Consider the following 13,624-nt stretch of genomic DNA (forward strand, 5'->3'; position numbering starts at 1 on the left):
CACATAGCCCTCAGGGCCAAGGGGCTTTGGAGTTCTACTTCTCAACTTATCAGGACTTTAAGGCCCCACTGACTATTGGACCTCGTGTTATTTCCTGACTAATCTCCTTGGGGACACGGAGAGCTCACTACAGAGAACTCACTGAACGGCACCATACCTGATGTTTACTTGACAGATTTAAAATGGGGACACACAAGACAAGTCCAAAGAGTCTGGAGAGGGATCTGAAAAGCAAAGACAACGAGCAACGCGGAAAGCTGCTAACAGAACTAAACGGAGTCTTATCTTCATTTATGCTTACACCGGCGGACCAATCTTCTTACCCCTGGCTGTTTCATTTTCTGAATGGCAAACTTGAGCAGGTAGGAGAGCTGTTCAATGGTGAGCATTGTCATGGCTTTGCTCTGGGTCTCAATGCACTCTGCTACTGTAATCTTCTACGAGTCAAAAATCATACACACACATCTGGTTAGAAAAAAAAATCACAGAGCCATGGGTTTATTCTCCTTCTACTTTTTCTTTTCTTTTTTTTAACATACACATAAAAAGAGATTCCCATCTAAATGTGAATAGCTGTTTCCCTTGGCAAGGACTCCAATCTACCAGACCAAAATATACTGATTCTGTGGGTAGACATTAGAAAGCAACCAGCCCACTGACTACCTTACAAGCAAGTGTCTCCAGCTCAGACAGATGACAGGATCTGGGGGAGGTTGGAGGAGATGGGAATCTGGAAAAGCATCCTTATCCCAACCTTGGTTCTCAAGAAGGAGATGTGAATGGGAAGGTCAGCGATGCATTCCGGGGAGGGATGAACTTTCATCAGCTGCTTATCTCGAGCCTCTTGAGACTCAGAGCTATTGTGCAGGAATGTGGCCCAGCACTGTCTGATGGCAAGAGACAGGGCTCCCTGCACAAAGAACATGGGGGTGGGAGTGGACTAAAAATTAATAGGACTCCATTGTTCATCAGTATTGATGTGAACTCACTTGGGATTCATGGGCACATTTCCAAAGGGCAGAATCTACCTGTGTGTCTACAAAGGCAAGAGATGTCATTTCACATGGGAAAGTCCCATCAAAGATGAGAGAGAGAGAAATGATGGAAAGTGGATTCTGCAATGGGATTGTGATATCATATCTTGGGGATTAAGAAGGCCCATGTCCCAGCAACAACAAAAATAGCACCTGCTCCTAAGTCATGCAATGTTTCTCAGCCTCTGTGAAAGGAGCGTGGATAAGTTTTCTTGGGTAAATTGGGCTGTTTCCAGTCTTCACTTCTCTGGGAACTCTCAGATGAGTCTGGTTGTTTGTTGAGGAGAAGGACCATCCAAGAGTCACTAGGAAGTTAGAGAGGCTTTGTGATGCATGCATCTCATCCCTGGGCTACCAGAGCCTGAAGAGCTAGTCTTGCCAGCAGCCTACCTTACCAGGCAACCCTGGAAGAAAATCAGGCTGTGGATCGTGCACGCAGAAGTCCTGATTGTTTGAACTGCACTTTGTTGGTGGGCTCCACCCAAGGAGAACTCTCGGGTTACATGCCCAACTGTCCCTCACTCCCTCACCCCCTGCTCCTACCTCCTGGCTGGCACCACCTGGAAGTGCTACACAAAGCCCTTAGGAAGCCTTTGTTGCATAGGAACTTAGGAACGGAAGCTCACCCTGAGGCCAGGGTAAATCAGTTGGAGAATGAGGATAAAATCCTTTTGCTAGACAAAGAGATGCCAGAAGTGTCTTCCTCTTAGAGGACCACTACCTGTTCTGCAATGGGATGAAACAAATGAGAACAGTCACTTAGGACCAAAGAACACTGGTGGAGGGTCCAGGTCTCACTCTAGGTGTAGCAGAACAAGATCTGGCTCCAAACACAGGCGGGTATGGGTGGGCGACACCCAGCCCATCTCTGTCTCCGTGGAAGAGTGACCAAGGGAACCAGCAGCCACATTCCAGCCATTTGGGAGGCAGAGTGCCATCCCAGGGTCTTCACCAGACCAACTCAATGCCTGATTGCTTTTCACCTATTTTCTATTTTCCTCCTTTCCCTGCACAGTATCTGTGACTTATTTTTTTTTCCACAGAAAACATCCGGGCAGCCCCTCCAGGGCTCCCCAGATGCATCTTCATGTGCAATATGTGGCCATTTGCCTTGGGATCCAAGAGACATTCTACATCAAATTACTTTCAGATGATTCTCTTTTTTTTTTTTAGCATTCGAAAGAGCCTCCTAGTCCAGAGTTGCCAATAACAGATGCTGCCTCAGAACCCTGCAAGTCCAGGGACTGGTTAGCTTCAAGCAGCTCTTGGCTACCCATGAAGTCTACACTGCCTTCACTGTCCCCCTGCTCTGCCCAGGCCACACTTTGCCCAGAAGGTTCCCCAAGAGGGCAGCAGGGCCCACCTCCATCAGGTACTTCTCAAATCTCAGGGGGGCCTTCCAGGCCTGGACATTTAAAATGGAATGCCCTGCGGCTCCTGAACTCCCTCCCCCCCCCCCCCCCCCGTCTTCAATTTGCACCCTTCTTCAAACTCATTATTTCTAACTTCATTTTCACTTCTGTCCTTTTCTGTTAAAAGGAAAGTGATCTGTGCCTACTTTTCTGAGCACTATCCCATCTCTGTTAGAAATATTTGTTGTATGAAAGAAAGACTCAGATGGCACAGCCACCACCCAGAACACAGGGCCCAAACTGGGCATCCCAGGTTGGCGGCGGTTGCTGACCTCATGACGCAGCAGGGCACACCCAAGAGAAGCTGTGCAAGAGTGTTGCAGACCATGTGAACTGTTAACGGTTCAAAAGTTATCGTGTAAAACGTGCATTCCAGAAGAAGAAAGGTAGTAGCAGACGTCAAAGTGATTCAAAGACTCAAGAAGAACCCAGACAATATTCCATGTGATCATTTCTCCAAGAGCTGCAGGACCACAGCCAGGGGCAGATGCTGGACCAAAAGGGGGGTGGCTAGGACAGAACGGGTGGGAGGCAAGAAATATATTTTTCCCCTTATCTATTATAAATTATTATAAATTTTGTAAGTCAAAGGAAGAGAAGAGAGAGGCAACAAAGCAGGTAATGTATTCATTCGTTGGAAACTAACCTCACATTCAGAACAAAACCAGTCCCCCTCTGGTTCTGATGTCAGTCTCAGACACTTAGCGTGATAAACCCAGGGACAGAGCTCACAGCAAAGGACTTGGCCTTCCCAGTGACAAACCCAGCAGTAGAAATCAATCCGTCCATTCTGCGGTATAACATCAACAGGGTCTGTGGTGAGTGGCTGCTTCATATAGTAAAACGGACCATGTCTTAGTTATGACTGAAATGTAGGCCAGAAAGACAGGTTTGATTTCAAAACAAATGTGCATTCTCAACAGGAATTTGAACAAGTACATCAATGACAACACAAGAAAATCACAGCATTTCACATCTGCTAAACAGTCGAGCTAGCTGCGGTTCCTCTACTGTCCACAACATTAGCAGGTCATTGGATAACTATGAGGGTCTTTCTCCCTCCCATTTTAAAAGGCCACAGATTGAACACTAGTGTCTCAGAGTCACCAGGTGGCCTTGGCCTATGTAGGTACAACTACCACTAAACAGCTGCATGACCTGGGACCGGTCTCCCCACCTCTGGGCCTCACTTTTCTCATCTGTAAAATGAAGGTGAGGTACCTAACATCACGGGATTATGGGGCTGTGTTCAAATGAGAGGATAGAATGTATGGAATTAACACAGTGCCACCATCACCAATGTCATCCCCACGGTTAAGAGCACAACGTACACAAGTTCTTGGTAGTGGGGAGGGAACACAGGGAACCCACCTATATGGCAGGCAATAGCTCTACCACTGAGCTACGTCCCCAGCCCAATATAAAGTATTTTAAAGGTCTTCTTAAATTCCCACCCTGGGGCCAAGTGTGCTCCACCAGGAGGATCCCAAGTTCAAAGCCAGCCTCAGCAACTTAGCGAGGCCCTAAGAAACTCATGGAGACCCTGTCTCTAAATAAAATATTAAAAATGGCTGGGGATGATGTGGCTCAGTTAAACATCCCTGGATTCAATCCCCAATACCAAAAATATAATAATAATTTATTTTTCTTTTAAATTCCCCCTGGGGATACAGCTCAGTAGCAGAGCAAATGTTCAGCCTTCAGGAGGCCCTGGGTCTGATAACCACCAAAGAAAGAAAAAAGTAAAGAAAAAAAACCAGAAAAACAGAAAGCTTCCCTCTAAAAGTCCTTAACTTCCAATATGTGAAAAAGAGAAAAAAAAAGTGCCTGCACTTATACTTGGCTCAGCTCTTTATAATAACAGGTCTCCATAAAAAATAGAAATTCATGGTTTTCTTTTTTTTACAAGGCCAGAATGGCTTTCTTTCAGAACACTGGAGCACAGAAAAAAACCAGGGGGGTTGGGGGAGAAAGGGACATAAGTCAAAAGTCAGAAAACTATTAATCCCCCCCCACGAGACGTGGAAGGGTTGAGTAGAGCTGACTGCTTGTGACCCTATAGGGAGGGATGGGGAGTACGCTGCAGGCTGACATTAGCTCAGCCCGACACTAGCTCAGCCAAGTGTCTGCAGGGCAGATTCTACTCAGCCCTGAGGTTGCTGGATTCTGCTAAGTGCTCTAGTCTAAATCTTTGTGTCTCCCTCAAAAGTCCCAAGTTGGTATCTTCCAGAAGGCAGGGCCTCTGAGCACTGATGAATGGGCCTTATCCAGGAGGATACCAGAGAGGCCCTCACCCTCTACCACAGGACATCCTCTATCACACCTCTATCACAGAACACAACTGTGATGGCACCTGATCTCGGACTTCCAGCCTCCAGAAATTTCTGCTGTTGGTAGGTCACCCAGCCCATGGTGCTTTGTCACAGCCAATCAAACAGCTAAGACAATATGTGTTTATAAAAACCCAGAAATGCAAGCTTTTATTTGAAATCTCACAATCCTCAGAGGTTGGTGACTGACAGAAATCATGACATATTGGTCAAACCAACATATGGGGAAGGGGAGGGAAAGGAAAAGTAGGTATCTAGGGGCTGGGGCTGGGGCTCAGCGGTAGAGCTCTCGTCTAGCATTGCAAGGCCCTGGGACCACATAAAAATAAGTAAATGAAATAATGGTATTGTGTCTAAGTACTTCTAAAAAAAAATTAAAGAAAGTAGGTATCCAGTATCATTTCTTATAAGTTCCCTATGAGGAAAACAGAGATTGCACATGAAGAATATTGGCCCTACTCTGCCAGCATTTAAAAAAAAATGCTGTTAGGAATGACAGGGTCAAAGTTCAGGGACATCTTCTGGTTTCAGTGAAGGTCACTCCATTTTTGCTAACAAAAGTCTCTGGGCCTTTGTGCCTTGGAGTTTTGGATCAGAAATGCCAACGTGCAATGGACCTTAGGATGTTTTAGTCCAAAACCCTATTTTAGGACATAAACTGAAGCTCAAAGAGAAAGCCACTGATGTGGCCACCCGGTGAGTCCCCCAGATTCCATGAACTGGAAGAATCCTGTGTCCAAGAGGAGCACCTCCCCTATCTGTGGATACTGGAGAGGACAGAAAGTGTGCTCAGCCCTGTGTCCCCGGTGCTGGCCTTGCTGTGTCCATGGCCGAGTGCCTTCTGCATCCACAAGTTTCCACCCTGTGGCGACTTAGCCCTGAACCCTCACTCAGGCTGTTCTGTCTGTAGAGCCAGGATCTGAGACTGCTGGTCCAAAGCAGGGGACACCAACTTACAGACACATCAGTTGGTCAAGAGGTTTCTGTGCCACAGAAATGGTCTTCACACAGGGTAAGAGCAAAGCAGCAAATACCCGAGTGGATTAGCTTCCAGAGAAAGAACTGTGAGCAAATCCTTAGAGAACAGTAGGGACTCCCACAGTGAGTGTGCATGGGTGTGCATGGGCAGAGGGAGGAGACAGGAAAGGACAGCTTCTGGTCAGGAAGGACATCTGCTCTCAGGACTCCCTGGGAACTGAAAAGGGAGTGTTGGCTCAGGAAGCCAAACTGGTAGTTTAATTAAGGGCTGAGGGTTATCTGACTACCATTTTCTTTCTGATAGCTCTGAGGTGGCTCCAGGGTGACTGCAGCAAGTCCTCACCAGCTTCTGGGACAGAAGGAGCAATTCAATCTCTGTGTTTTCAACTGTAAAATGGTGATGCACATGGCCCTTCCTGGCAAAACATTCAGACTGACATAAATGTTTGCAATGGCAGGTGACATGGGGCAAATGCTGCTTTGGTATCATCATCAACGCTTCTTATTTCCTCAAGTAGTTTTTCCAAGTGCCCCTGAAAACACACGTGGGACCCCCCAGTTGCTCCTCCTCCAATGGGATTCCTAACTGACGAGGCAGCTGCCAGCCACAGGCAGCCACGTCACTTTAAACAGAATGAAAAAATCCAAGTTTCTCCCTGACATTGGTTGATTTCGAGGGCTCATGAGCCACACGTGACTGGGTCGACACCAGACATCGGGGTCTAGGACACTGCCACAGAAACATCCTGCCTCCCAGGTCGAATGTCAAATCATACTCTGGCAATGAATCCCGGCTGTGCTCTTCATTTCTGCTCTTTCCCTGTCCTTTATCTCCGTCAGTTGCCATGACAGCCCCAGAGCCTGAGCAGCAGTGCCAGGATGCCCAATTCCATGAACAAGGAAACCAGACCCACGGAGGTCCATGTGCCTACAGTCACAGGGCCAAGGGCAGAACTGGCAGTTCACTCTATAATTTTGAGAATGAAAATAGATTTGTTCTGGACACATGCCTCTCCCTGGCCTGGGCACTTAATGTGGCTAGGGCTCTTCCCGTGAAAGCAACAATCTCATCTAATTCAACCTTCCATTTCCAGGTCCCACTCCAGTGCCCGATAATGCACAGAACAGATGAGCTGGTCACCAGGGACCGCTGCTCAAGAACCACTCAAGGCCCCCTGACCTTGCAGTCCACACAGGGGTGAACATTTCCACCAGTGAGTCCACAGTGCTCTCACATTCCCTATTTGGAATGTCTAAGCTGCACCAGAGAATTTTAAAGCCAGAAGGTTCCCTAGATGAGACCCAGGATGGTGAAGAGGTTTTCCCGAGCCTCTGACAATCCTGTCAGGCAAGGGGACGGGGAGCCTGTGCTCAGGAAAAGGGAAGGTGACCCTTGGGCTATACCTCTATCAAGGGCCCACACCCTTCATTTTACAGATGAGAAAACGAGACACCTAGGGAGCTGTGTTGCCCAGCACTGGTCATCAGGGGAAATCCTCAGGCCACCGGGAAAACCAGTCCTAAGAGTACAGAAACATGAAGCCAAGGAGAAGCCCCAGCCCCTCAAGAACAATGTCCTCATCTCCTGTGGGTCACTGCTCTGTCCCCAAGCAGATCTGAGAACCTGCTGGAAACCTCACACAGGCCCCTCTGAGCTGCCTTTCTACATATGCAAATAATAAGCAGTGCCAGGGCAGCCTGCTAAACAGATGCCAAGCTGAGGAACGGAGCACTGCTGCCCACTGGCGGCCTGCTGCCATGCTGCACCCAGCCTCAGCATTACCTGCCCCTTGCAGTTGCTGCTCAGTAAACCGGGCTTCTTTTTCTTTTTAATGGGGCTTGTAGAGGTGTCCTGCAATGAGTGGCCATTGGAAGAATGTGGAGGGCTGGGGGAACTTTCTTTTCTGGGCTGTTCTGTCTGCAGAGTCAGGATCTGAGTGAGACACACAGGACTACACATTTTAAAGCACCAGGGTAGCCAGGGTCCCACAGGAGGGTGAATGTGATGTGGTACATTTTTCCCCAAACTCAAGGTCATTTGCAAGTATACTCCTCCTCCTAGAATATACTTGCCCCCCTTTTTATTGTCCAAGGTCAAAGATGTGCATGACTTTTTTTTTTGAGGGGGTACTATGGATTTAACCCAGGAGCACTCTGCCATTGAGCTACATCCCCATCCCTTTTTAAAAATTTTATCTTGAGACAGGGTCTTCCCAGGCTGACCTTGACTTTGTGATCCTCCTGCCTCAGCCTCCCAATGAGCTGGGATTACAGGCATGAATCACCACACTCTACTCCTATGTGACATTTTTATGAAATCTTGGTTGGTTGCCAAAACAAAAAAAGTTCAGGGCCCACAGGCTGTGATGACACCAGATAAAGTTGAGCAACAATCTTACGTTGGGGTGAGAATGAGCCTCCACCTTGCACACTCATCACCATTCCGGACTGTGTCCCTGATGACAAGGCCACAACCAAGCTCCTAGGAGGCGTCACATAGGCACCTGCTACTGTTTGCATGCCCAAGAACTTCTTTTCCACATCCATAACGATGGCCAACCAGGAAACGATAAAAGGCAGGTCACCAAGGCCACACACCAGGGCAACAACAGCACCTTGCTCTGTGCAGAAAAGGAGCACTCCTGTGTATGCTCACAGCTGACAAAAGAGAATGGGTAAAAAGAATGACCCTGCCCACCGGAAAGTTCTCCCGGCTGTCAGCAATGGGCACTCTGAGACCTTCCTCCCAAGAAATCAATACAAATTACATTCTTATTGATTCTCACCTGAAAAGTACCAGCCCCCTCTTACCAGACCCCCCTCATTTCCAGCCTCCCTCCCAGTCAGAATCCTTCAACCACCATTCATTCAGTCTTCACCTGCAAGGACAAGAGTCCGTCCCATGCCCCAAGGTGGCCTCCTGGGTTATGGACAATAGTGGCACAGCTTGGGACAGCTGGCATCCTGAAGAGCAAAAGCTACAGACACAGGAGAGTGGAGAATGCACCCCATGCACTGGGGCTGATGGGATGTGAGATACAGAAAGATGACGATCCCCAAAGATGTTCCTCCTGCAGCTCACCACTGGGCAAGTCTCAGCACACACACCACCCTGCACCACTTCTCCCACCTTCAGGGTCCAACACCAATGAACGCAAGGCCTCCAAGTGGCTCCCTTTGGTTTGGGAGGGCAGGCAGCCTCTAGCAAGTGCACAAGGCCTGACAATGAGTGGACACTCCTGCCTCACCACCAGGCTTCCAGAAAGTTCTGAACCAATGTTTGGCAGAGGAAATTCAATGCTAACCACAGGTGTCCTGAGGGTGAAGAGCCCAGGGTCTGGGGGAGCATCCCACAGACACCAAGTGGAGGCCCAGAAAGCCCAAAGGGTTGCCCCCAAGGCGCAGGAGTCAGCTAGTGAGAAAGCTAAAAGACAGAACCCGGGATAGGCTCCCAAAATAGGGAGCATCCCCCAGGGAAAACAGCTTTCCCAGAAGGGTCCGCTCCACTGTTTGATGGGAAAACTCACTTTCTCCACACTGCCTGGCTCCACAGACCTCTCCTGGAGCAGAGCAGGAACAAGAGGATCCTACTCAGCCACCGTGTGTTGTGCCCAGAACTGGACAACTTATGTGTCCACAAAGAGCCAGTCCTCAGACACAATGGAATGCTCCAGCCCTTTAGAAAAACAGGCAGCCAGGTGCCATGACCCACACCTGTTATCCCCAGTGACTCAGGAGGCTGAGGCAGGAGCATGGCAAGTTCAAGACCAGCCTCCGCAACTTAGTGAGACCCTGTCTCCAAGAAAAAATTAAAAAGGGCCGGGATGTGGGAGGCCCTGGCATGTTCCCTAGGACTGCAAAACAGGAAGGATCCAAAGGGCACCTCCCCGTGAACTGAAATTGCCAAGCTTTGGTGCCACATTGTAAAAGCAACAGGTATCTAGCACATTAAGGGACCTGTAAGGATGTGACTGTACATCGGTGCTTGTGCATCCTCAAAAGACTCCCACATGAACACAAAAGCACAGCAGGGCTCTACATGGGGACAGGTGGCCGCCTTGGAAGGAGACCTGTAGGGAGTGGAGAGAGATTATTTTTCACTAGATACCTCTGTGTATTGTATTCACTATGTGCCTGAATGACTTTATCAAAATAAGGGAGATTAAAATTATTTATAAAGTTCAGTTACACATTTAATAAAAGAAAGAAAGAAAGAAAGCAGCAGGTGCGCACCAAAGTCTCTGATGAATGAAGGAGGAGGCCCAATTCAGTATAAAAACATCCCAGGTGGATAAAGTTGGGACTGGATTGAGAACCACAGAAGGCGCTTGGGATTTGCGCTACATGACTCTAGTACACCCCCATAGTCTGCTCAAGTGTCAGAGTATAAATGTTTAAGAAAGGTGTTTTGAGCCAGGAGTGGTGGCGCACACCTGTTATCCCATTGACTCAGGAGGCTGAGGCAGGAGGATCACAAGTTCAAAGTTAGCCTCCAAACTTTGCAAGATCTTGTCTCAAAAAATAAAAAGGAGCCAGGACGGGTTGCATATGCTTATAATCCTAGCGGCTCAGGGGGCTGAGACAGGAGAATCGAGAGTTCAAAGCCAGCCTCAGCAATAGTGAGGTGAGGCACTAAGCAACTCAGTGAGACCCTGTCTCTAAATAAAACAGGGCTGAGCATGTGGCTCAGTGGTCAAGTGCCCCCCCCCCCAAATTCAATCCCCGGAACCAAATAAAATAAAATAAAATAAAATAAACAAATAAAAAGATTAAAAAGGGCTGGGGTACAGCTCAGTGCAAAACACCCCTGGATTCCATCCCAGCCACACAAAACACATACATAGAGAGCAATCAGGCAAAGGCTTTGGTTGGTGTGTTTTCAAGTGTATTGTGAGAGAAGAAAAGCTTACCAGTGGGAGAGGGAGTGAAGGTTTTCAGTGTTTCTCAAGAGAATTTTGGAAGGGAAGGCTCATCCTCACTGCAAGGACCACCTCAGCACTCTGCCACTCATTTCCATCAGTCCCCAGATACACAGGGTCTGGTGATCAGACCAGCCCAGCCAGTGCTCAGATGGCTGCTGGGGCCGGAGCAGTGCCAGCTCCCCCTGGCACCCTGTTATCTCTGTGACTGAGGTCCCCTGGGGTGATGGAAACCAGCAGCAGTAGCAGCAGCAGCACCTGAGAATACACTAGAAATGACAATTTTGGGACCCTGCTCTGGATCTACAGGATTAGAAACACTGGGGCAGGGCCCAGCCATTCTCTTCAACGGCCTTCCAGGACTAAGGTGCTCCCACTTTGAGATGCTCTGGGTGGTGTGTGTCTGAGGGGACTGTGAGGTCTCAGGCCTGGGGAGGCATCTCCTCCACCTCCCATCACCCTGCGGGGGCTGGTCTGGGGCTCCACAAACAGAGCCAGGCAAGGTGACCAGGCCCGAAAATGAGGCTACATCAAAAAGAACCCTAGGAAGTGTCTTTCCCTCTCAGGGCCTCTGCGCCTGATCTGTAAAGTGGGAAAGGAAGAAAGAAAGAAACCCAAGTAGAAGCTCTTCCCTGGAGTCCACTACCAACACAAGGCACGTCCTGCACACAGACACAACTCCCTGGGCCGAGCGACCACAGCCTACTCAGGCTTCTCAGAGGTGTCCTAGAGATCAAGACCACAGGGCCAGAAGATCTCAAAGTCCCTCTGGGACTTCAAAAATCCTTTAATTACATGGGAAAGATTCAGAACAACACCAGAAATTAATATTCTCGTCAACCATTTAGAGCGCCCAACGCAGGTTTGCCCAAGTCCACCAGGACACCAAGAGGAAACTGGGGTCCTGAACTGTGGAAGGACGGGTCTGGCCCAGGGTCACCACACTGAAGAGTATTCCAAACTTTCCAGTCTCAGCAGAACATATAAACCCCAATTGTGGGCTAGGGTTGTAGCTCAAGTGTTTAGAGTGCTTGCCTAGCATATGCGAGGCCCTGGGTTCGATCCCCAGCACCACATAAAACTAAACCAACAAAATAAAGGTATTGTATTCATGAACAACTAAACATAGTTTTTAAAACATAAATAAATAATTTAAAAAAAACAATTGTCTGAGGTTACAAAGGCCCCAATTCCCCCCAGAGTTAATGAGAGAGTTGAGTGACTGTATCCAAGGGACAGAAATTTAATAGCCTCCAATCAGCAGACACATCTGGCAAGAGCAGGGCCTTATGTGAAGGCTCCGAGGAAGAAACTTCAGGAAACGTCCGCTGGACCCCCCACCCTTCAGAAGTCGGAGATGGCGGTCAGCTCTGACACAAGCCCTTGGCGTCAGACCTCTGGTGGTGACAAGATGGTGGTAGAAATCTGGCTGTCGTCATGGTAATGAAGCCACCACAGGGAGCTTTTCCAAAAGGCTGATTCATTTTTTTTCTCCTTTAATGATTTAATTCTGACTAGGCCGTATTGCTAAGCACATTTCATCCACAAACTTGGAAGGATGACAAACAGCCACTTGGACTGCGATGTGGGGAAGGGTTCACCTTTGATCTGAAGGGTTTTTTGGTTCTGTTTTGGTCTGGGTTTTTCTGGCCACTTTCTCTGGTTTAGGGAGACTGGTGACTCTATGGGGCTGGCCCACCGGCAACCCTGGGCCCCCACCCGCCCTCCGTGTAGGTCTGGCCTGTGAGGGATCATCCTGGTGAACCGGGCCGGGGAGGGGCAGGGTAATGACTCTGGGAAACAGCTTGGCTTGCAACAGGAAGCAGCACAAGTTTCCCGGCTGGTGACACTTCCCTGAGATCTTCAAAATACGGGAAGTCTCCTGGGTACCAAGAGCCAGCATGTGATGAGATCCTCCCCAGACCTAACTGGGAGCCACCAGAAATAAACCTGCTCACCCCTGCCCAGCCACACCGGGACTTGAGAGAATCCATCTTCCAAGCAGGCCTGGCCTCGGAGCCTCCCTGAGCTGCAGGTAGTAACAGCCAAGACTGTGCTTTGTCACATGCAATAAGTACAAGGCACCATTTAAAATGCTTCCCTGATGTTCCCTCCAGGTCACTTGTCCAAGGTGGCAAAGCTGCTGAATGGCAGGCTGGGAATTGAACCCAGGCAGTTGTGCTGGCTCTGAGGCCCACGCTGCCAACCCTGGCACCACAGGACCTTGCCCCAGCAGGGCCTCATCCTTGGCTCCAAGCACGAGGACTTCCTAAGTTAGGGCGCAGGGTTGAACAGGTGGCTCTGATTTTGCTTTTGTTTTTGTTTATTTCCCTAACAGCTGTGGGGACAGGGAAGGTCCCACAAGGAGTTGCAGGAACTAGGCAAAGGTGGCACACCATTCTCTCCAACGACAGTCGCCCAGGAGCACATTCACCTTCTAATCTTCCAACGGTGGCATCAGAACCTGCCAGGTGCTACAAAAGAGGCTGGGGGCTCCAGGGTCACCTCCCCTCCCTTCCCTGTCTCCACTGAGGTCTCCCAGACAGGCCACACCAGGCACCTCATCCCCACCCACACCCAGGGCCTAACTCAGCACTGGATGCTCTCCTGGGTCTCAGAAATGACACATATTACAGGGAATCATCGCCTCCCACCAGGGGAAGGGCTGAAGTGCCAAGGCCCAGGCCTCCTGTTTCTGTGGGTGTTAACATCTGCACAAGCCTGCTGGGGCCTGCATGCAAGATAAGTGGGACATGCATGTCCACCACTGCAGCTGGGTACCCTGGGTAAATTGGAACAACTGGTCATCCTACAGAGTAGAGGCACCAGGTCGTAGATGACAAAGACAGGCAGTCAGGAAACTGCTCTCTGGCAATAACAGCCTCCAGAACATAGTTCTGCTCTCCTCAGCAGTGTGACCGTGAGGAAGCGACTCAGCCTCTCTGGGCTGT

The 13,624-nt window shown here is 49.2% G+C and overlaps 1 long non-coding RNA gene across 4 annotated transcripts in view; it reads right to left on the minus strand.

The window, feature by feature from the left end:
• Window positions 1-13,624, minus strand: part of LOC144373340 (uncharacterized) — a 128,857-nt gene that overhangs the window by 13,927 nt on the left and 101,306 nt on the right. For all 4 annotated transcript variants that reach the window (XR_013433058.1, XR_013433059.1, XR_013433057.1 and 1 more), the window contains exon 3: window positions 324-465. This is a non-coding gene — a long non-coding RNA (uncharacterized LOC144373340). The remainder of the gene's footprint in view (window positions 1-323; window positions 466-13,624) is intronic.

Source organism: Ictidomys tridecemlineatus, unplaced genomic scaffold, assembly GCF_052094955.1.
Source record: "Ictidomys tridecemlineatus isolate mIctTri1 unplaced genomic scaffold, mIctTri1.hap1 Scaffold_36, whole genome shotgun sequence".
Classification (NCBI taxonomy): Eukaryota; Metazoa; Chordata; class Mammalia; order Rodentia; family Sciuridae; genus Ictidomys; species Ictidomys tridecemlineatus.